This window comes from Palaemon carinicauda, chromosome 18 (genome assembly GCF_036898095.1).
Source record: "Palaemon carinicauda isolate YSFRI2023 chromosome 18, ASM3689809v2, whole genome shotgun sequence".
In the NCBI taxonomy this organism is placed as follows: Eukaryota; Metazoa; Arthropoda; class Malacostraca; order Decapoda; family Palaemonidae; genus Palaemon; species Palaemon carinicauda.
This window is the reverse complement of record NC_090742.1, coordinates 17,944,105-17,968,285: the sequence shown is the minus strand read 5'-3', so window position 1 is coordinate 17,968,285 and position 24,181 is coordinate 17,944,105. Positions and strand designations below refer to the sequence as shown.

The 24,181-nt window shown below is 40.3% G+C and overlaps 1 long non-coding RNA gene across 2 annotated transcripts; it reads right to left on the bottom strand.

The window, feature by feature from the left end:
* LOC137657649 (uncharacterized) lies at positions 1–24,172 on the bottom strand. Of its 2 annotated transcripts, XR_011047179.1 has the most exons (7): positions 23,940–24,172; positions 4,218–5,988; positions 3,128–3,203; positions 2,688–2,805; positions 2,028–2,159; positions 1,642–1,794; positions 1–854 (listed from the first exon to the last, which is right to left on the bottom strand). It is a non-coding gene; the product is annotated as an uncharacterized lncRNA (long non-coding RNA). The 2 variants fall into 2 exon arrangements; XR_011047180.1 differs by lacking the exon at positions 2,688–2,805.
* Positions 24,173–24,181: the final 9 nt, after the last annotated feature.

Below are 24,181 nucleotides of genomic sequence, written 5' to 3'. Positions count from 1 at the left end.
GCAGGATATAATTATTGAAGGTGATGGAAAAATGTAGCAGGAGAAGGGGCAGAGGATAAAAGAAGTTCAGAGGAAGGATAGATTTGGAAAGCATTAAAAACGAGGAAAAAAAACACAAGTTGACGTAAGTTTAAAGTAATAGGAAAATAAATAGAGTATATAACATATATAAGTTTTTTAATTCCAAATAATGTTACCCATTTACTACTGGTTTTAAGTTTTCTTACTCTGCATTCACCTTTGCTCTAATAACCCCTTACTTCTGCATTTTATTTTTCCTCTATAGTTTCTTATTTCACATTATTCCTGCTGCATGAATCTTATATCCATCCCCATTTGTTGTTTCACATCATTCCTGCTGCATGAATCTTATATCCCCATTTCTTGTTTCACATTATTCCTGCTGCATGAATCTCATATCCTAAGTCAGGTTCAACTTCTGCATTTCTCTCAGGCAAGCAATGTTTCAACTGCTGCATCATTTCCATGTCTCTCAGGCTGGTTGTTTAATATTAATTTACTCCGGCTAATGCATTATGCCTTTCTTCTTCTCAAACTATAGTTCCTTATTACTGCTGCTTTGATTATTCTCGATCACATCTCGCCTGCATTGTTCTTTGTTACTGCTGCTTTGATTATTCTCACTCACTTCTCGACTGCATTGCTCTTTGTAACTGCTGCTTTGATTTATTCTCTCTCACATCTTGACTGCATTGTTTTTTGTTACTGCTGCTTTGATTATTCTCACTCGCATTTCAACTGCATTGTTCTTTTCCTTTTGATATTTTTTCTCCTGCATATTCCAATTCATCCCGTGGCCAATGCTTCCATTTGTTTTACCACATTACTTTTATCTGGAATTGGAGAGTGGTTTATTTATGAGCAATTCCAAAATGTATAAAAATTACAATATTAATTACTATATATATAATGAGGCTCAGCAACTTTATTTCTTCAATAGTCTGTCAATCAAATGGAAGGAAAATTATATTGGCAGAATTATTTTAAAAGCTCTAAGTGGCGATACTCTAGTAGTGATGTTTTGCCCTCCATTGTCACTACTTTCCCTGTATAAGAAAAAGCTAATAACTTCGCCAATCATTCCTTTAATTGTGACCTGAACTACTGAAAACACCTTAGTCTTTCACAAAACTTATAGATTAAGTTAGGATCACTGGCTTAAAATTGTTAGTCTCTTAAATACTAATATGAGCCATACTTTTCTGTACAAGGGTTAAAACATTAGTCATTAGACATTAAATAACTCCTTACACAATATAACTCCTTACACAACAAAATCCAAAGTTTTTTTCAGGTTTAAACCGTTATACTATAATCATGAATCTTTTCTTTTTTAACTACACCTTGATCAAGTGTCATTATATTGAAATCATCATTATAAAAGTTCTCGAAGCAATAAATATTTCTACAGATGTCATGGTTCCCAAAATTTGAGTTGGTACCAAACAAAAAGCATGCCTTACCAGTAGCAAAATTAAATATTCAACTACAGAAATCTCCCGTATATAATTTCACAGCTGTAGTCTGTCGATAGTAAGCCATGCTAAACTTTGTCTACATTAAACTTATATCAAGTAATTAAAATTGATGTGCATATTAATTTTCTAAACAGATCATTACCTGTGACAATTATGAAGTGTGAATTTATTTGTCCTGCACTGGATCCTTGGACGAGGAATTAAGTACCTAGGTGCAACAGATGGGTAGTACCATGAAATTGCTCTGAGGTAATAATTGAATGGATTGATTAACACCCTAATGGTAGAAAGGAACCTGTAATGTTAAAAGTTCAAAACATAAGAGGCCATCACTGAATCACTTCAACCATAACTATCTAAATTTACTACTTGTTCTTGAACACTTAAATGGATAATTTCCAGAGTTTAATTGTATAGCAAAGGGTTCATTTCATTCCAAAAAATATCCCTTTCTCAATCATAATTCCAAGCAACACCTTTCATTAGGACAAAAAAAAAGAAGAAAAAAATTCCAATACTTGCCCGTACCGAATTGGAGTAGAATAATGCCCGTACCAATATGGAGTAGACTAAAATTTACAAGACTTCACTCATACAATGATCAGGTACTGTGATCCAAGACTAGGTCTGCAATTAGCTCAAGTTGTCTTCATACTACACCTGAAAGTTTTTGTCAGTTACTGTCTGCTAGCATTTTATCAGAAGCTAATATAAGATGAAAAATAAATCATCATTAGGAGAATTAGTTTTCATTAGCTGTACTATAGGCAATATGCATTTATGAAAGGTTCCGTATACTCTAATTACATAAATAAGAAAGAAATAAATACTTGAAAAGTGTCAAGACTATAGCAACCATTACTTTCTTGCTATAATATAGCTTTACGGCTTTAACTAGGTCCTTTTTTAAAAAGTTGTTTGAGTAGTTTTGAGCTCCTACAATAACCACTTTTTATACAAATCAAATTCGAAAAATAAAAGTATAATTTTGTTTTTGCCACTACCATGTGCCTTCAAGTAGGCTACTCTCCCTTCTTGCTCACAATAGTGCTTTATTTTTCCAGCAATCACTTGAAATGAGTAAATTTAAATGGATGTTTAATGACTTTAACAAACTTGTTCTTAAAGACAAAAGTTACTTCTAAAAAATTTTCTAACTAAACTAAAGGACCAATTCATCCTACATACTAGTCTTGCTGGAGAGGATGCTTAGCTGCTGCTCATATCCAGACGCTGGGTCTTTCAGCCACCTAGCGAGGCAGAAATTTCATCCCTCCCTTCCTTTTATCATTAGTGACATTTAAACCTGTAAATTTTAATGAAATTCAAACAAGTTAATTTTCCCCTAAATGTGGTACAAATTACATAATGAACCCGTGCATTTGGATATGTCTACCAATACAAAAATGTATCAAGAGTTTAACAATGATGATTCTACCATAACCATGTACAGTATACTAAGCAAGCCATGTTCAAATTCATACTGTGCAATTTTGTTAGCAAAAGAATAACTCTGTTACCATTCAAAGTACAATTTCTATAAATAAGATATAATGTAATTAAAAGTAAAGTATGTTCAAGCACTTGTCTCACCAACCATCATATGATATGTAAAGAACTTAACTGACCTTTGATATATTCTTGAAAGGTTTGCCATCCTGGATCTATGCTTATTTTAAATAATTATCCAGCTCTTCTCCATAACTGAAAGAGGTCAATGTTTAATGAAAAAGGTCTTTATACTTAAATGTTAATAAAATAAATATCAGAAAATAAATGTCTATTTTAAAACCTAATTCAGTGTTTTTTCCGTATCCATTGATCACAAAGTTTAAATTATTGAAAGCTAAGATTAAGATCAACATCAAGATCTGTACAGTATGAGTTTTGAAATGGAAAATAATCAACCAAAGACTAACTTGCAACAAGGGACCTCTCATTGTATGGTGCAATGCTTCAGTGTTTCAAAATAAAACCTTTCTAATTTCAAAGGAAAAAATTTAAATTCAAGTAAATGATATTTGATAAAATCCTTTATTCTAATAACCCATTTCTTTCCGATCTTAAAATATCATAAATACACCTGAACTTTTCATTTTAGTTCAACAGCATCTTCAACATACCCGCAACTGTTGTATAATCCAAATCTAACTACTAAACAGCAATCAACAAAGGTGAACAATTCCTTTGCTGATATGAGCATGAACAATTTATTGTCCCAACACTGCTATAACACCAATCATTTTAAAAGTTACATATAGCACACCTTCAATATAAGCCAATATTGATACCCTAACATACAGGTATTCATGAATTAAGCAACAAACATTCCCACACACCAAAGGCTGCAACCAACCAACCATAGACAGAAATTTAACCAAAACCATACGAAGAGGAATGAGAATCCAAAAACACAAAATTTACAGATCTATAATCTGTATTCTAATCTTTATAACAAACCTATGACCGTAATTATAAAGCCAAATAATTTTTTTCAACAGGTAACCAGATATAAATATAGTTTGGATAGATTCATGTTTTGGCTCCTTTGCCTGGTGCTGGGAGGCACTTCTATACTCTGGTGTAAATGGCTAGATATTCTTAAGTTATTTTAAAGGTTGAACACCAGGATGAAAGAAAGTGGTAACTAAATTATTCCTATTTAAATCATCGAATAATTTCAACCAAACAAATCTGTATTTACACCATCTTACTTACAGATGAAAAATGATTTTCACAAAGCTCAGTACAGGGCTGAATTTACAAAGGTTTCCATTTTCCAGTTGAGATAGGTTTTCATGTTTTCCCACTTTTATTCCAAATTGAGTAAAAGAAAACTTGTAGGATAAGATGCTTCACTCTTCATACAGTGTTAAGCTACTTCCATCAAGACTTGTCCTGTAATCACACAAGTTTTCTTCATCCTGACCCTGAAAATTACATCACTTAATGTGCGTTGACTTACTAAATATATAGGTAGTAAGAATAAGTTTAGAAAATTATTTTTCGTGACTTTACGATAAGCAGTACGCACTTGTACAGAGATCATAACTGCTAACATTAATATGGTGGACAGTAGATCATAACTGCTAACATTAATACGGTGAGGAAGTAACAAATACTTCTTACCACTACCATCATACTACACAGAAGCTTAAGAGCATTAACTAACAATTATACACCACTACTTTTATAAATGTAGAAAATTACAGAACAATTTAAGCTATTTTAATTTTAAAATCAAGCCACGTAGAAAATACAGGAAACAGCCAATTACTGTATTTATCCCTAAAATAAAGAGCATGAACAATATTACTCCCTCTCCTTGCTCACATCTTTCCTCTTTCTTCAGCAGTTACATGTATCGGTAAATCTATGTGTAAATTTATTCATCATCCACAGCAAATTTTGTCTTATGAAGAAATGGCCTTATAGGTCTACCTGAACTAAGGGACAGGTAATTTTTTGTCCTAATTTAGATGGAGGGGTCATTGGCCACTGATTATCGTATATCCAACTTGTGAAAGAAATAACTAAGTATTTCAAACTTGTAAAGATCAAGATGAATATCAACTGTACCTTACAGGGAATTATTTAAATTAAACATCCCAGTAAGGAATGCCAATGCATCAATACAGAAAGGTATTAGAGCAATGAAATACTACCTTATAGAACCATATTTGCCAAGTAAATGTTCAAAAACATTGTGCAATTTTGTTTGCAAAGGAGACTACTATGATTTCCAGTATTATTCAATGTGCAACTTCAAAAAGGAGACCAGGACAAATCTCAAGCAAGGATTATATCATTAGTTAAGCATATTGTACATCTTCAATATAAGCCAATATTGATACCCTAACATACGTGTATTCATGAATTAAGCAACAAATATTCCCACACACCAAAGGCTGTAACCAACCAACCATAGACAGAAAATTCAACTAAAACCATACAAAGAGGAATGAAACACAAAATTTACAGACCTATAATCTGTATCCTAATCTTTATAACAAACCTATGACCGTAATTATAAAGCCAAATAATTTTTCAACAGGTAACCAGATATAAATATAGTTTGGATAGATTCATGTTTTGGCCCCTTTGCCTGGTGCTGGGACATGGGAGGCACTTCTATACTCTGGTGTAACTGGCTAGATATTCCCAAGTTATTTAAAAGGTTGAACACCAGGATGAAAGAAAGTGGTAACTAAATTATTCTCATTTAAATCATTGAATAATTTCAACCAAACAAATTGGTATTTACACCATCTTACTTACAGATCAAAAATGATTTTCACAAAGCTCAGTACGGGGCTGAATTTACAGAGGTATCCATTTCCCAGTTGAGATAGTTTTTCAGGTTTTCCCACTTATAATCCAAATTGAGTAAAGAAAACTTAAAGATGAGATGCTTCACTCTTCATAAAGTGTTCAGGTATTTCCATCCAAGACTTGTCCTGTAATCACACAAGTTTTCTTCATCCAGACCCTGAAAATGCCATCAACAGTTAATGTGTGTTGACATACTAAATATATAGGTAGTAAGAATAAATTTAGAAAATTATTTTTCATGACTACGATAAGCAGTATACACTTGTACAGTACATCATAACTGCTAACATTAATAAGGTGAGGAAGTAACAAATACTGATTACTATTACCTTCTTACTACACAGAGGCTTAAGAGCATCAACTAACAATCTTGGTGTTAATGACCTTAGATGTCAGGATGCCAGAAAACCTTAAATTAATCAATAAATCAATCAACTAACAATTATACACAACTACTTTTATAAAAGTACAAATTTATAGAATAATTCAAGCTTTAAATTTTAAAATCAAGCCACATAGAAAAGACAGGAAACATGACAAATTCGTATGTAATCTGTATATTTCCTAACTATATAAACCTTAGCTATTTAATATGGGTAATTACTTTCGGCGTAGCTGAAATGACGAGCCATTAGAATTTTAACGAGGGTTTACTACCCCACCGCTAGTTAGCGGGGGGGGGGGGGGGGGTAGGGAGGGTAGCTTGCTAAACCCCCCCCCCCTCACACACACCTGTGCTGAGCTCATTTTGCTTAGAGATAGGACTTCAAGGGGGATAGGGCTGGCGGGCAAGTTTGATTAAATAGCTAAGGTTTGTATAGTTAGGAAAAATACAAATTACCTACGAATTTGTCATTTGTTCCGTAACTGAAATACAAACCACGCTATATAATATGGGTGACTCAACCCTTAGGAAGGGTGGTAAGTCCCGGCCAGTACTGGCTTTTGGCTTTTGCCCGGGGACTCAATATCTGAGTGCGTCAGCACTCAACAATAAGGAGTCCCTGCACCTCGCTAGCACCTTGCTATGCAAAGGCTGAGGCTGCGGCCTATGTAAGCTGTGTGTGAAGGTTGAAGAGTGACTCATCCTAGGAAGTTGACCTGAAGTCCTTTAGATCGAAACTTTAGGCTAGGACTATCCCAATACCACCTCGTCAGGGTATTGGGACGTGACAGTATTAACTTAATACTAGGAACACAAGGAAACATGGTTTACCTGCAGTGGTTTGAGGTCAGCTGTGCAGAGAACCCAGGATGCTGCTTTCCCCAAGAGAGGGGAGGATGAAGAAAAGAATAAGGGCCAGACATACCTTTTCATCCATGCAGACTAAGACCGAGTTACAATGCCCTCAACCCTCTGCTACTTGTCCATTAAGGAGCCTAAGGTTTAAACCAGTTGTTGTGCAGCCACCACAGGACCGATAGAGAACGTATCGAGTCTCCTGTGGGTCACGTCTTGCAGGTAGTGGGCTGTGAAGGTCGTTTGACGCTTCCACACCCCTGCTTGTAGAACCTGCGTCACTGAGAAGTTCTATTTGAAGGCCAGGGACGTAGCAACGCCCCTGACATCGGGTGCTCTAGGGAGACATGACTGAGGAGGGTCAGGATTCAGGGTTAGATGCATTACCTTCCAAATCCATGCCAAGATGGTATTCTTGGTAACCCTCCTCTTCATCTTCCCAGTGCTCACAAATAATGCCTGCACTTGGGGACGAACTGCTGCCGTTCTTTTAAGATACAGCCTCAGACTCCTTACTGGGTACAGTAGGAGATGGTCTGGGTCATCTGTTACAGAACAAAGACTCGAAACCTGGAAAGAGTCGAACCGTGGGTCCGGCACTCGCGGATTCTGAGTTTTGGCAACAAACTCAGGGACGAATCTGAACGTTACCTCCCCCCCATCCCCTTGAATGGGCGATGTCATACGAGAGACCATGGAGTTCACCGACTCGCTTGGCCGAGGCCAAAGCTAGCAGGAACACCGTCTTCCAAGTCAGGTGGCGATCTGAAGCCTGGGTATATGGTTCGTTGGGAGGTCTCTTAAGAGACCGGAGAATTCGAACCACGTTCCATGGAGGAGGTCTCACTCTCGACTGAGGGCAGCTAACTTCATAACTTCGTATGAGTAGGGAAAGTTTCAGCAAAGAACAAATGTCCACTCCTTTGAGCCTGAAGGCTAGACTTAAGGCTGAGCGATAGCCTTTCACCGCCGAGACTGAAAGGCGCATTTCTTCTCACAAATACACGAAGAACTCCGCTATTGCTGGAATAGTGACATCGAGTGGAGAGATACCCCTTCCACGACACCAACCACAGAAAACTCTCCATTTTGCCTGGTAGACCCCTGCGGATGACCTTCGCAGGTGTCCAGACATCCTGTTCGCAACTTGTTGCAAAAAACCTCTCTCTGCGAGGAGATGCTGGATAGTCTCCAGGCGTGAAGTCGAAGCGAAGCTACGGCTTTGTGAAAGATGTTGGCGTGTGGTTGTTTGAGTAGCTCGTGTCGTGGAGGGAGTTCTCTCGGAAGTTCCGTTAGGAGCTGCAGAAGGTCCGGGAACCATTCCGCATGATGCCATAGCGGAGCTATTAGGGTCATCGAGAGATTGACCGATATTCTGGTCTTGTTCAGTACCCTTCTCATCAGACAGAACGGGTGAAAAGCGTAAACGTCGATGTTGTCCCACCGTTGTTGAAAGGCATCTTGCCAGAGTGCCTTGGGATCCGGGACTGGGGAGCAGTACATCAGAAGCTTGAAGTTCAACGCTGTCGCGAACAGATCCACAGTCGGGGAACCCCACAAAGTCAGGACTTTGTTGACTACAGTACTAGATGATCCAAAGACTACTCAGTACTCACTATCTTAGACGCTCTGCTCAGACTGTCGGCGAGCACATTCCTCTTGCCTGGAATGAAGCGAGCCGATAGTGGGATCGAGTGGACTTCGGTCCATCTCAGTATCTATACTGTGAGATGGGATAGCTGCTCTGAAAAGGTACCTCCCTGCTTGTTGATGTAAGCCACTACTGTGGTGTTGTCGCTCATCACCACCACAGAGTGACCAGCCAAGAATTGTTGGAACTGTTGAAGAGCCAGGAATACGGCCTTCATTTCTAGCAGATTTATATGGAGGCACTTTTCTGATTCTGACCATAGGCCTGAGGTCCTGTGGTGCAGAACGTGGGGCCCCCACTTTCTTTGAAGCGTCCGAAAACAGCATCAAATCCGGGGGGAGGACGAGAAGATCCACTCCCTTTCGTAGGTTCTCGTCTGTCACCCACCACTGAAGGTCCGTCCGTTCCGCAGGACCCATAGGGATCATGACGTCCGGGGAATCATGTCCTTGATTCCACCGGGACTTGAGTCGCCATTGAAGAGATCTCATTCTGAGGTGACCTTTGGGAACTAGACGGGCCAGGGATGAGAGGTGACCGAGGAGACGTAACCACGATTGGGCTGGGAGTTCCTCTCGTCTGAGGAAAGGACTCGCGACCCTCCTCAGCCTTGCTATCCTGTCGGCTGATGGGAAGGCTTTGTGGAGATTGGTGTCTATTATATGCCTAGATATACCAGTCTTTGAGTTGGTAGCAGGGAAGACTTCTTGAGATTTACTAGGATCCCCAGATCCTGGCAAAGTCTCAGAAGTTCGTCTCGGTGTCGAAGAAGGGTTGACTCAGAGTCTACTAGGATCAGCCAGTTATCCAGATAACAGAGGAGACGGATGCTGATCCTGTGTGCCCACGATGATATCAGGGTGAAAACACTGGTGAAAACCCGAGGTGCTGTGGAGAGACCGAAGCACAGTACCTTGAACTGGTATATCTTGTTATCTAGGCAGAATCTTAAGTACTTCCTTGAAGACTGATGGACTGGGATCTGGAAGTACGCGTCCTTCAGGTCCAGTGTACACCTGAAGTCTTGAGGTCTCACTGCAAGTCTGACCGTGTCTGCCGTCTCCATGCTGAACGGGGTCTGCTTGACAAACCTGTTCAGAGCTGAGAGGTCGATAACTGGTCTCCAGCCTCCAGACGCCTTCTTTACAAGAAAGAGTCGACTGAAGAAGAAGCCTGGGGACCCGTCGACAACCTCTCGACGAGCGCCCTTCTTCAACATGGTCTCGACTTCTGCCCGAAGAGCTTGCCCCCTTGCCGATCCCATAGCAAGGGAGCTAAACGACACTGGATCCGCTGTCAGGGGAGGTAGAGATGTTATGAACGGGACGCGATATCCTTGACTGATTACGGAAATCCTCCAGGAATCGGCCCAGAGTTGCTGCCACCTGGTTGCGCAACTTTGCAGGCATCCCCCTACTGGTGGACATGCCTTGGCCACTCCCTCTAGGATTTTTCCCTCCCCTGGAGGACTTTTTGCCTTTCTTGTCTTTGACATGAAAGGGCTTCGACACCATTGTCTTTGCTGCCGTTACCGGTTTTGTCATCTTGGTAGGACGTGGTTGCTGGAGGATTATAGGGCTTAGATGTTAAAGCCCTCTGCAGGAGGGAGCCCTGGTTGGACTTCCTCCACCTCTCAACTGCCTACTCCACGTCCTTAGGCTCAAAGAAGTTTCTTAGATGGAAGAATGTCTGAGCCTCCTTATCTCGGTGTTAGGGACTTTCTGGTGAAACCTCTCGGACACCGCATCTCGATGCTTCAAGATGGTGTAAGCCCACAAGTTCGAGATTTGGTGGGCTAGAAACTCGATGGTACGAGTGCCCGAGAGTAGAAATGTCTCCATGGCCTTCTGCTACTTTCCTTGGATAGATCCTCGGATCATAGCAGGATGCCTAGAGACCCTAGCCAGATGTCCAGCCACGAAGTTGCCTGCATGGCACACTTCGCTACCTTCTCCTGGCTGAGGATCTCCGTAGCCGAGAAAACCACCTGCCGGGTGGAGTGTCTCTCGAGAAGGACTCTCTTGGAAAGCTCTTCCAAACAATGGTGCAAAGGAAGAGCTAGACAAGTCTCCTCCATGATCTTAAAGTACCTCCTCTGATGGACACGAGGCGGCGGGGAGTAGTTTGTTCCCGGCGCTGGACCGGCTGGAAGAGGCAAGCTCGGAGAGCTGGCCCTCAACCTTATCTCTGGCATTCTTAACCCCTTGGAACCAAGGTAGAGCCGCACTGGCTTTAGCGGGTTTCTGAAAACCAAAGACTCGGTCCAGGACCGTGTCCTTACCCTCACGAGGAAGAATCTCTGGATCTGAGAACCCGTTGAGATTCCTCATAAGGGTCAGAACTTGCCAGAAAGCGTGTTCTGACTCCTGAAGCTCCCCTCCTGAAGGGCTGGCAGCAAAGTCTCCTGTCCCCGAAGGCTCTTCTCGGGGGGACTCGTGGACGTTCTCCAAGGGCTTGGTTGGCTCTGGTCTGATCCTCGAGGATGACTTCGGAATTGCCTTGGAGTTCTTCAACTCCCTCCTGGGAGGGATACAGGACTCCAGAAGTGATGGTGGGAGGCTGTTCTCCACCCCTACCCGAGAGGATTTCTCTGCGCGAGGTGGGGTTTCCCTCGTTGGTGCGATGGGGGAACGTCTCACCTCACGGGACTCCCCCGAGGACGGGAAATCCTCGTCCGAAGGGGAGGGAGAGAAAGTCTGGGGGGGGGGGGGGGGTAGGGAGTCTTCCTCAAAGACTTCCGAGGAGTCAACTTCGCCCTTAGAGAAGTTACCACGTCCACTCCTCCTCTCTTCCTCCTCAGGGGAGTCGAGACTGCCACTGCTTTGTGTCCCAGGTCAGAGAGAACAGGCTTGAAAGCCTGTATGACCACTCTGACGAGGAACCCAAACCAGGGCTGTCGACTGACAGAACTCCCTCTGGAGGGAAGGGGATTGTTCGATCCCTAGGAGGAGTTACCAAAGCAGGGTCGGCCTGAAAAGAAGAAGCAGGCAAGTTCCTGGAACCTATCTGGAGAAATCCCTCCCTCCGGGGAGCGCGCTTTCCTGCGCTTGCGGGGAGGGAGGGGGAGGGGGGAGAGGGGGGAGGGAGGGGAGGGGGGAGGGAGGGGAGGGGGGGGGCAGGGGAGGGGGGGAGGGATCAATGACTGTGACCTAGCCGTTCGTCGTCCTACAGCCTCACGCGTTGGCGGTCGCGCTATGGAAATCCGCCTAAATCGCGTGCACTCTTACTTCACCAAGCAAAGGGACTGAAATAGTGCCTCCTACATTGACAAAGCAGGCTATTATAGTAGTATTGTCCCCCAACACTACAGAGTGCCCCATCAAGCTGTTGGAAAGCATGCAACTTCATAAACTTCACTTGCAATTCCAACAGTGATGTGCAGCTCCTTTGCTGCAGATCACAATCCCAAGGCTGTTTTGTTCCGAGAGTGTACGTCCCACTCCTACTCAGATACATTTTAACAGCATAATCAGGAGGTGGGGATTAAAAAATCAAAGGCGGAAGTCACCAACGAGCCAAAAACTGTTGAACATCAGAAAACAGTTGCACTACCTCCAAGGGTCTGTCAATACAATTGTTTGATGGAAAGGCTCCACTGCTGCCTAGTCCATCAGCATACCCAGGTACTCCATCCTTGATTTGGTACTCCATCCTTGATTTGGCCGCGAGACCAAATTTTTCGACTGATGCCAATCCCCATATTGTGGCAAAAGGACTATACAATCTGCCAATCATTGTGATACCCTGGAAGTTGTTCGACTGGGCCCGAGACTAGAAGAGTGTAAATACTTGAGCGAACACTCAGAGCTGTAGACAGTCAAGCTCAGGGCTTTGAATTGGTAAACAATGCTTTTAAGGCCCAAGTAGAGGGACTTTGTTTGACCGATGGATCAGTGCTTCAAGATTCATATCGTTGACTTGTGCACAGAGCATGAAGACAATCCCTGATGGTTACACGTACCGTACTTGCAGTCTCCATCATTAACGAAGTCTGAAGAACTAACTTGATTAGAACAGTAAGATTGATGACTATCTCCATCCTCCATTAGACTTGCTCACCAGGAGGACCATCTCTTCTATTACTTCTAGGCCATACTAAACCATTCTGCATTATTCTTTTCACTTCTGCTGCAAGTGCCGAGTTTAGGCAATTGAGGAGGGTAGGAAAAGAATATCATTGGGGAGTGTGAGGAGAGGAAGAAATCCTGCTCTGTTTCTTTCCAGCGACTAGGAGAATAAATCTACCTCCTTCTTGCACATGCCTGAGGGAGGTTCTTGTTGCTCGGCTGAGTGAGAACTATGTAAAGTCTCTCCTTCACCTTTGGCAAATCACTTGGGGACAGTTTTCTTCGTAGGTATAAATTATGAATCGTGTATTCATGCATAATAGGCCTATCAGGGGAAAGGGGGAAGGAGGGCAGTGACAAGCCCTACGACCAGCAGTGCTTGTGCACGATCCCGTACGAGCTCCGAACTCTGGGAGCAGGATTGATTTCCTGTACCCGTTGCTGAAACCCTTTCATAGGCTGGGTCGGTTTTCAGTACAGCGCCGCTTCTTCCAGGTGTAGGTAGGAACAGTTCTGTGTCTGAAAAGACTGATCGGCCATCCTAGGGTTCAGTGAACAAAGACTCGGCAACAGTCGAGAAAGAAGAGAAACACTTGACTGGGAGGGGGAAGACTGGTATCTATGCTTAGATTCCTTCTGACAAACCGATGCAGAAACTGGTTTCTCCTCCACAGCAGATGAGGACTCGAGGGGCATGGCGTCATGTCTCTTCTCTGTAGATGGAGCAGCCAAAGAAGAGGGGAGAGTAATGGGCTAACACTTCTAGAAGGTTCTCTGTTAACAGGGTGCCGTCAATACCTAGGGAAGGCAACAACTGTCAAAGTTATAGGTCCTTGCAGGGGTAGCCTAGTCATCAAGAAACCCAGGGAAAAACAAGCACTGAGATATGCAGGAGAGTATTTCCTTCACTGGGAGAAGATTTCAGCTTTCTTCAACATGTGCCCCGGGGGCAAAGTGGGATTTCCCTTCACCCTGCGAATCTCATCGGAGGTACTAACCCTAGTGGAACCCGAAGGTGACAGAGTAGGCTTTGAATTTGATAAAGAGCAGCATCTATAGAACTCCTCGAGTTATCTGCTTATGCACGACGAACTCAGACGCCAAAGAACCAATCTTTGACTACTACTACAACCTTTTCTTTGTGAAAGCCACCCACTGAAAAGGAGGCCACAGCCTAAATTTGTTACAGAACGACAGAACAGCCATGGCCCCTGCTAAAGACGAAGTTGAAGGGGATTCACTAAGGGGTTAAAATAGCACCGGCCGTAGTTCCAACCGGGTTTACTATGGCACACCCACATGTCTGCACAAACACTTAAAGAAAAAAATAAGGTTCAACAGGAAAGCCGAGAGGCAGCAAAGAAGTACGTCCATACTGATCCACGAAAGCCAAACCGATTGTTGCTCTACCTGGTTATAGTGGGCAGGGCATACACATACAGTACCAATTACGCACCATCTATTATGTTTACCTATTTTTAAGTCTAAAATTACCATTCCAGCTACACTGAAGTCATATTCATATTAAAGGCAGTGGCTTGCTTCCTTGCAAAAACAATTAAAAAACAAATTACAAATTCAAATACTAAATATCTACAGTACTGATATTACCACTGTCTGTATAGCACTTTTTAGTTGGTCTTTAGACAAAACTTTTGGTAATTATATACTATTACTTTCAAGCAAAATATCATAAACTGCATATTTTTCCAACAGAATATCTAGTGTTATTATACATTAACAATTACAATGCCTAGATAGAAAATTTTTCCATTTATAACTTTTTTTCGCAGTCCCTTATACTGTATGTAACTTACTACAAATGCTCAGTTACCATTAACAAAAACCTCTCTATTTACCATTTTCTCTTATTAGAACTGGGTGATCATTGCAATCATAGTCAATGACCACTCAGCACCCTATTATCACGTGACTATTTGGCAACCCAACTTCCCTTCATTGCAGCACAAAATATCTTATTTTTAAAGATCTTTTATTCTCCATTTTCATTTGTTTTACAGGAAGCAAAAAAGCTACCAATAAATTGTTCGGTAAAAAAGTTAAGAGTGCCTGAACGGTTATTTTATGTTCAAGGGGAACAGTTTCAAAGCTCCAAAATTTTGGTAATTTTGTATTCCAAAGACCAAGAAATGGTGTGTTCCTAGTGTATCTGACCAAGACAACTTTTACAGAGTTTTATAGCCATGAAAACATTCACTTTCAATTTCCTGTACCATAACGAGACTATTTGAGTGTAGAGAAGAACATAATACACTTCCAAACAAACCAAGACAAGAGTCGAGGTAAAGGGCTAGGTAGTATTCCTGTGTTGGTTTCAAGTTCTCCTAGTGAAATACAATTGTTCAGTCATTAAAAGCAAGTCTGAAATTTTGTATGGCAACTATGCCAACACAGAAATATGAAAAAAATGTGGGAAATTATTTATAACTAAAGTTCCATATAGGATTAAGCATTGTATGGCAACTATGTCAACAACCCAGCCACTGAGGTGGGTCAAGCCAGCCTCAACTGGGTGCCAGTCCCAAGCCCGGGTAAACGTGGAGGGTTGGCGGCAGGAAAGGCATCCGGCCATGAAAAATTAACCAAAACCAATATAGCCAGTGAAGATTGTATGAATAGAATTAATGCTAGGGCGTTCCCCGTAGGCGACGCGTTGGGACCTCGCCTGATCCCCCCCAAAAAATCGGCAACGGCTACCCAGTCATGAGCGGGCTGGGTTAAAGAGGCAAGCTCAGAGGAAAATATCCGAGGAGAGTAGCAACTCTGAATGTGGGGACAATGACTGGAAAAGGGCGAGAGCTGGTTGACCTCGTGGAGAGAAGGAAGATTGGAGTGCTGTGGGTGCAGGGGACCAGGTGGAAGGAAAATAAGGCACGAGAACTAGGCGAAGGTTGTAAATTTTATTACAGTGGAGCAAATAAGGGAAGAAAGAAATGGTGTAGGAATAATATTTTCGAAAGATTTGAAGGAAAGTTTAATTGGGGTGAATACGAAAATGACAACTATGAGTTTAAAGCTGGGATTGGGAGCAACAATAGTCAATGTGGAGTGTGCCTATGCCCCGCAAACTGGATGTACAGGAGGAGGAGGAGGATACATTCTAGGAGGAGATGGACCAGGAGCTTGGAATAATTCCTGCAAGGGAAAGGGTAATTATAGGAGATCTGAATGGCCACTTGGGAATTAGTAGGGAAGGGATGAGAAGAGTGCATGGAGGTTGGGGTGTGGGCGAGAGAAATGATGGGGGAGAGAGAGATTGATTTCGCAGTGGCTTTTGACCTAGCAATGATCAACACCTTTGAGAAAAAGATTAACAGACTGATTACTTACAGTAACGGTGGCAGGGAGAGCCAAATAGATTTGCTGCTGTGTAAGAGAGACCATCTGACGAAGGTTAGAAATTGCAAAGTGATAAATGGGGAGAGCTTAGCAATGCAACACAGGTTAGTGGTAACTGATTACAGACTAAGGAATTGTATTGGTAAAAAGACGAGAATGGACCCAAAGATTAAGTGGTGGAAATTGAAAGAGGAAGAACTAAGAGTCTTCTTTAAGGAAAGAATGCTGGAAGCAGTAAGGTTAAATGAGGATGTACAAGAATGGTGGACTGAGAATAGTAAAGCGATTCTAAGGATCAGTGAGGAAGTACTTTGAAAGTCATCAGGAAGACGACCCCCAAATGATAAAGAATCGTGGTGGTGGAATGACGAGGTGCAAGAATGGGTAAAAACCAAGGAAGAAGCCAAGAAGAAGGCAGATCTATCAGGACAAGAGCAGGATAAAGAAAACTATAAAAAGGCAAAGAAAGAAGAAAGAAGAGCAGTAGCAAAGGTGAAGGCAGAGACATTATATGAAGTCTATAAAGAGATGGAAACACCAGAAGGAGAGAAGAAAATATTACGAATTGCTATGGCCCGAGATGCTGCATCTAAAGACCTGACACAGATAAGGCAAATAAAAGATAGCAAAGGTATAGTTCTAGCAGAAGAGAATGAAATTAAAAGAAGGTGGGAAACTTATTTTGAAGGACTATTGAATGAGGAGAACCTAAGAACAGTATTTGAAGATGGACTCCCAAACGAGGCAGTTACCAAAGGAGTGACTAGAAGAGAAGTAGAACAAGCAGTAAAGAAGATGAAAAATAGTAAAGCTGCAGGACTGGATAATATACCAGTAGAGGTATGGAAGTCTTGGAGAGGAAGGCATAGATATCTTGTGAGACCTGATGCAAAAGATCTTCAATCAGGAAAAGATGCCAGAGGAATGGAGAAGCCTAATCATCCTAATCTATAAGGGAAAAGGAGACATCCAGGAATGTGGTAACTACAGAGGCATAAAGTTGATAAGCCATACTATGAAGATATGGGAGAAGATTATAGAAGAAACTCAGATGAAACAACAATTGGTGAAGAACAATTTGGATTCATGCCTGGAAGAGGGACTGTAGATGCAATATTTTCTTTAAGGCAGATGATACAAAAACATCAGGAGAAACAAAGGATGGTCTTTATTGACATGGAGAAGGCATACGATCGAGTACCACGTCAGGAGCCGTGGAGATGTACGAGAGAAAAGGGAGTCCCTGAGAAATACGTAAGAATCACCCAAGATATGTATGAAAGGGCAGAAGCAAATGTTAAGAGCAGTATGGAGCGGAGACGTGGGCAATAAAGAAGACAGAAGAGAAGAAGTTGGATGTGGCAGAGATGAGAGAGATGGATGTGAGGAGTGACAAGAAGACATAAGATACGGAATGAGGTAATTAAGGGTAGCACAGTAGTTAGAAAACTATCAGATAAGCTCCAAGAAAGTAGACTGAGGTGGTATCGTCATCTCATGAGAAGAGATGAACAGTATATTGGGAGGAGTGTGATGGAAATGGAGGTACAGGGAACGAAAAGGAGAGGGAGACCAAAGCGAAGGTGGATGGACTGTATCAAGGATGACCTTCGATCAAAGGGATTAACCGGTGATGAAGTGTGGGGCAGAGGTAGATGGCGAATGCTGGCCAGAAACATCGACCCCACATAAAAGTGGGAGAAGATGCAGGCAAAGGAGAACTATGTCAACAGCACTAAGGGAAAATATGAAAAAAAAAAAAAAGTGGGAAATTATTTATAACTAAAGTTGCATATAGGATTATGCAAGAAGAGCATTTAAATAGACTTAGGCTACAGTCAACCCTAAATCATCGCAAACTTTAGGGTTTTAATATTCCACATATTGAGACTGCATAATCTCTTAAATACAGTTTTGAATCTTCATGGATCTCACAGTTAAGACTGCTGCACACAGCAAGACTTTTTCAAACCACTCGCACTTGTTTGCACTTTGCCTTTTCTCGTTTCCCTCCCTGAACAACGTCACATCTCTGGCCATTTCCATCTTACTCTACCAGTCCTCCATTGCAAAAGCATCTCCCACAACCGTTTGCCAAGCAAAAATTTCTCTTTCTTTACCCACGCCTTGGCCCTTAGGAGAGCGGCTTCATCTTAGCAAGTGGCAGAGGAAGGTCATGATTTTTAAAGAAGATATACGTTCTTGACAAGTTCAAGTTATGAATATGTTATGCAAGGATTTGTTATATACTGTAACCATACATTTCGTGTTTGATACTGAACATTAATACAGTACTGAGCCTTAAGGATTGCACCATGCCCTGCAGTCTTGTTTAATTTTATTTTAACTGCTAATCGTCTTAGGATATTCATACGTTAATTGAAAACTTAAACATCGCATTTAAAGTATAGTACAGCATATGAAACTGTATTGCACGTAGTTACTGGCCGATCAAGCTGTAGGCCTACTATAGAGATAGAACTTTTCAGAAATTACAGTACTTTACACCAGTATCAGTGACTTTTTAGTTATGAAAAACAGCATTTTGTTGTTACTCAGGATAACTTTGTGAGGATTTATACGTCGACTCTTTTTGCCTTTTATTTTAGCTATGCTAGTAAAATTTGATTCCCTATTTAAAGGAATATAAACTACAATAGTCCTACCATGATAGATACCATGTGAAAACAATGGATTATCTATTTGGAGAGTTAACCACCCACTTGCAGGCAGTGATAACTTGTTCTGGGGCATTATAAGTAGACTTCTACTTGGGCACCAATATTATGAATTTCTTTGCTCTTAACGGGTAACTTTACTAATAACCCCCCGGGGAAGATAACTAGTTTCCATTGTAGAATACTGCATAATTGAATAGATCTTTGCAAAAACAGTATCTTGAATCCATATGCTACTGGCAGAAGCTGTTATTGATGAAGTGTACAGATTTTAACAAAAACAAAATCTTTCTCCTTTAGTAATGTTTGTGCATACTGCAGGAGTCCGAGTCTACCAGGTAGTTCATTAAAACAGATAGGTGGTGCTTCTATATGAAGTTACTTGTACGAATAGAACAAAGGACCCAACATTTTACATTCTAAACCTTTTGGTAGGCATATTTGTTTACAGTATTGAAATTTGGAACACAATTTAATTACAGCTCTTACTTTCTTCATCATGTTATAATGATTGTTAGGGTAGAAATGTATGATATATTAAATTAGTCTGATAATAGGAAATGGAAGCCAAATCCATAATCTAACAAAGGATGGAGCAAGAAGCTAAAACTTGACCCTTTGGACTTCTCCTTTAAGTGTTTCACTGGGTTCACCCCTTTGCTAAAATTTGTATAGGCATATCAATGGTTTTATCCAGTTAATTGTACAATATTTTAAAGTACTATGATAGATATGTGATTTACTTTGTACCGCTTCAACAGCACAGAGGAGCAGTTTAATGTTAAATTGACAGCAAAGAGCCAAGACCGAGCAAAAATCAATTTGAACCAAGTGATTAATTAGACAAGTAAAACGGCAAATTACTAACCTATGCGCACATCCATGTGATGTGGTCTACTGTCTGCCACAACAGAAGGGGAATAAAATATTAAATTGCAAGCACACAAAGCCAAGGATGAGCAAATACCACTTCGAACCAAGTGATTAATCAGTAATTAAAATCATATTACGAGGCTACAGCACATTCTGCTAGCCAGATCTTAAGAACAATGAGAATGTTAAATTGAGTGAATCGAGCTACAGCTGAACAAAAACCAGTAAATTATTAGTTAATTTGGTGTACCAACGAACATTAATACGCTCAATTAAGAAGAGATTTTTGTCGTATCATACAATGAACACAGCTACGAACGACTCCATAGAAAACTGGATTGTAAAGTCCCATTTTCTGTGTTTCATTACTATTACTATGTTTTGATTATGATAACCTTTCATTACGATGTCTGGCATTTTATGACGACACTATATTTTAAGGAGTACAGATGATGACAATACCTAGCACAAAGTTAGTTTTGCAGTTAGCGTAGTCGACCCACCATAACTCAAAATCTATGGATTTCCGTCATAAGTAATAAAAAAAAAAAAAAAATTCACAAAGCCAAAATGCACTACATACCAGTTATTGCACTATTCTATAATTTTACCAGATACCTCATGCCTGGATTGTTTAACTCTCTTTTCATGGCAGGATGGATAAAACATAAGATGGCAGTTAGAAAAAAAAAAATAAGTTTCGCGTATTTGGCCAGAAATTAAAGTATACATTTACGGTTTTCATATTTTCAAAGGGTCCATCAAACTAATGCATTCGACATAACTTGCCGAACCTTTATACAAATTTTCATTTATCCACCATACTACGGTAGTATATTGAAGAGCTTATAAATTCTCCTGGTCATACAGAGTTAGTTGCCAAGCCTAAGCTTACCTGCTATAATCCTAAAACCCAAATGATTGCCTCCGAGTTCACCAGAGTTTAGAACCTCGCCAGATAATCAAGATATCGTGCTGGAATAATTAAACTTAATCTAATCCAACAATTCTCACAAAGCTTAGGCGATGACACAAAAGTTTTAATGTCTAGGAGAGGGCCGCATGAAGATATCAGTGATATTCAATGTTTTTTTACTAGAATGTGTAGGAATGTATGTAAATAGTGGTATACGAGTGAGATAATATTGTGAAATTCAATAACAGTCGAAATATCGACTATCAAACTCACGCTACTCTTGTCTTCCCCCAACTCCGAGAACTTTTCCAAGTCTGTTGTTATTGTTGACTGTCACTGTCACTGTGTCTTGTGTTTAGCTCAAATGAGCCCTGTAACTACTATAATCCGCAGACAAACTAGTCCACTATGAAATCTTCCCAGAAAATCACTGTGGCCTTTAGGGGGGTGGGGGGAGGAGCGCCCCCCCCCCCCCACCCGGTAGGCCTAGGTAGGTGTACGGGGCCCTAGGTTTGGTAGTGCCCCGAAAATCACTTTTCTCCTCCTCCCCCCACCAAAAAAACCACGCTTCCAACTGGGGTCCCGGATAATTGTAGTAGTAGGTTTATGCTTACATTTTGTGTAAGAGTAAGTCTTGTTTATTTTTTATTAATTTCCTCGTGTTTCTATGCGATGTGCAACACCATTCTGGTCGTTTTATGCCGTTTTTCGTCGTTAATACTTGAAAAACGGGTGCGACCTTCTCCCGGACATTTACCCACAAAAGCTACTGAAAATGAATCCTATACCAAAACCAAATAAAACACGAGACTAATGAGCAAAGGAATCTTTCACCAATTTGCCCCAAATGCACACCTAACAGCAAATACCATCAAACCTCAACTATACTTACTTATCCATGAAGTATACGATTCTCGCCTCTAAATTAGAAATGCAATTTAACTAATTGAAATGCTCACTAGCGCCAATATCAAAATTCGCCGTAGACAGTTGGTAGGCTAAGAGGGTGCACATATCAATCGTGAAAATCTACAAACAAACAGAACAAGGACACGGAAACCAGCCAACGAGGAAGTGTAAGTTACTCATCTCCAGAGCCTGAACATTTTCTTCTGGGGTCCTTGTCCGTGTTGCCAGATGGGCAAGTCTAAAAATCCCCAAAACTTAAGATAAAAAAATTCCTAAAACAACAAAAAAAAAACTATTTCCAGATATATATTTTCTTATAATTCTGTAGGCTTTACTCCTATAGAAATTACTTACAATACTTATGCAAGTTGAAGCAAACTAATTACAACAATATAAAGGTTTACTCATCTTTGTATCCTCTTCATAGAAATTTGTACAGAATATCCCCACCAGACACCCAAAATCCCCAATTCTAGGAATAAATTCCCATATCTGGCAACACTGGTCCTTGTGTAACATTAGCGCCATCTGCTTTTCATTTTAGCTCTCAACCTGCTCTGATAAATTCTAAATTTTCACACGAATGTTGAATGAATATAAGCTATAAACTTTAAGGGATTTTTATTCATTAGAAATGTATTAAACATTACGCGAGACATTCCTACTCATGTCCGTGGCTATTTAAAACACAAAGTGGAGCAAGTACTTGGTAATCTAATTAGTAGGCTATGAAAATGGAGCTCTATATTATTTTTTTTCATTAAAGCCAGTATTAAACAATAACTACCGACATCCTTTCCCTCACTTCAAATGTAGGACTTCATTTAAAATCCGAATTTCATGATTCGATCCTTAAAAAAATGACCATGTTTGGTCCTCTGAAAAACTTAACCAGTCTTCATTCATTTCTGATCAATTTGTGATAGGCTACAAAAGTCATGCTTCCTTTTTTAAAAGTGAAACAGTTAGACTAGTGCTTGAAAAAAAAAGACATTGCTAGTGAAGTATTTGAAGGAGAGAGATAATACAAAAGCATAAAAGTGGCAAGGCTAAACAGACCAGTTTGATATCGAGTGAAAATGGGAAATCAGGCATCAAAGAAAACGACCAATAGTATCTAAGTAAGCGATGGACATAATAGGACTTTATATTATTAGTAAAATAAGCTGAAACGTCACAGTAAGTGTATGCCTACGCACACACAATTTCGTAATACATTACTGTAAGTTCGTAAATTGTTTGACAGACCCCAGTCCAATCAGATTCATTACGATACATTCATACCCACCGTTTTCAAGTCAAACGAGAAATAAACTTATAAATATAATATATTATTTGATTACTAACAATGCAAACATGTGACCTTTAATACTATTTTTTTTTTAAACTATTTTATGAACGTAAGTGGTTGACTATCTGATTTCAGTTAATTTTCACATTTTCTCAAACTGGCAGCAGGTGAAAATTAAGACAAACTAATTGGGGTGAATTTGATCCATTACCATGCTCCTTCACAATTTGTCGCATTTAGGCAATTAAAGTCAACATGGGTAGATTATATCTACGTTGAATATACTAACTCCCCTGACACCCAGATTTTAAATATATTTCGGGAATTCTCACCATCGCGATGATCAATCCACCACCCTATAAAAATCAAATGACTGCGTACTACAGTATAAATTCTCATGGGATACTCGCCACTTACGGAACCTAAAAGTTATAATGGTCTACAATGTAATAACACCATGATTAAGCAATCATTTTTCTTATAATGATCAACAGCAATGTACCACAATAACACGAGGCGTAGCCGAGTTAGGAATATAAGTGTGTATCAATACATATAAGCTAATTTTTTTTTTTATTTCCCATTATGACCCTGAATGAAACAATTTCAACGAATTGATACTTAAATTGTGCAAGTTTTACAAAGTTTCCCCCAAGGAAAAGTTCCCTTTTCCTTATTGTAAAGTATATAAAGTTGGCAAATGAAGATTTAATCAATATTTTATTGCAAAGTAATAAAGCTCACGGCGAGTTTCATTTGCTAATCTTTGAATCACCCAGATTTGTTAGATATAAAACATGTTCACATGTCATTGGTAGACTAAATTATTCTCAGCTCGATGATAGAGAATTATTCCATATGGTGACATCAACGTAATACATATAGTTATAGCAACGTATTATGGTAAAACTGTGTAAGTATGCCGTACTCTTAAAATAATAATCACCAACATGGAAAGAGCATGTGAAAAGCAATATAAAAAGTTTAGTCATATGAGATTGAAAGTGGTGGATTGCACCAATAATCATGTTCACAAAATAATGCAATTTAACCAGTTGGAAAATAATTAGTTCATGTAATTTGCAGGAAATAGTATCATACAATAACCAGATAATGTACTTACATCAACAACGCTTTCATCATGGAGTTTCACAATCACCAAAGCTCAGAAACGATACACTAAAAATAGAATCTCTCTCTCTCTCTCTCAATGAGAAATAAGCGCACAGTATTTGGTGTAACCATAGTGTAAGTTGTCCTGTTGTTGACTGTCAGGCTAGGGGTCAAGGACGTGCTTTTGCAATTCTTCTGTCCGTAGTAACATATTCTAGCTTACTTCCTCGAATGGAAGGTGGAATCAAGGAT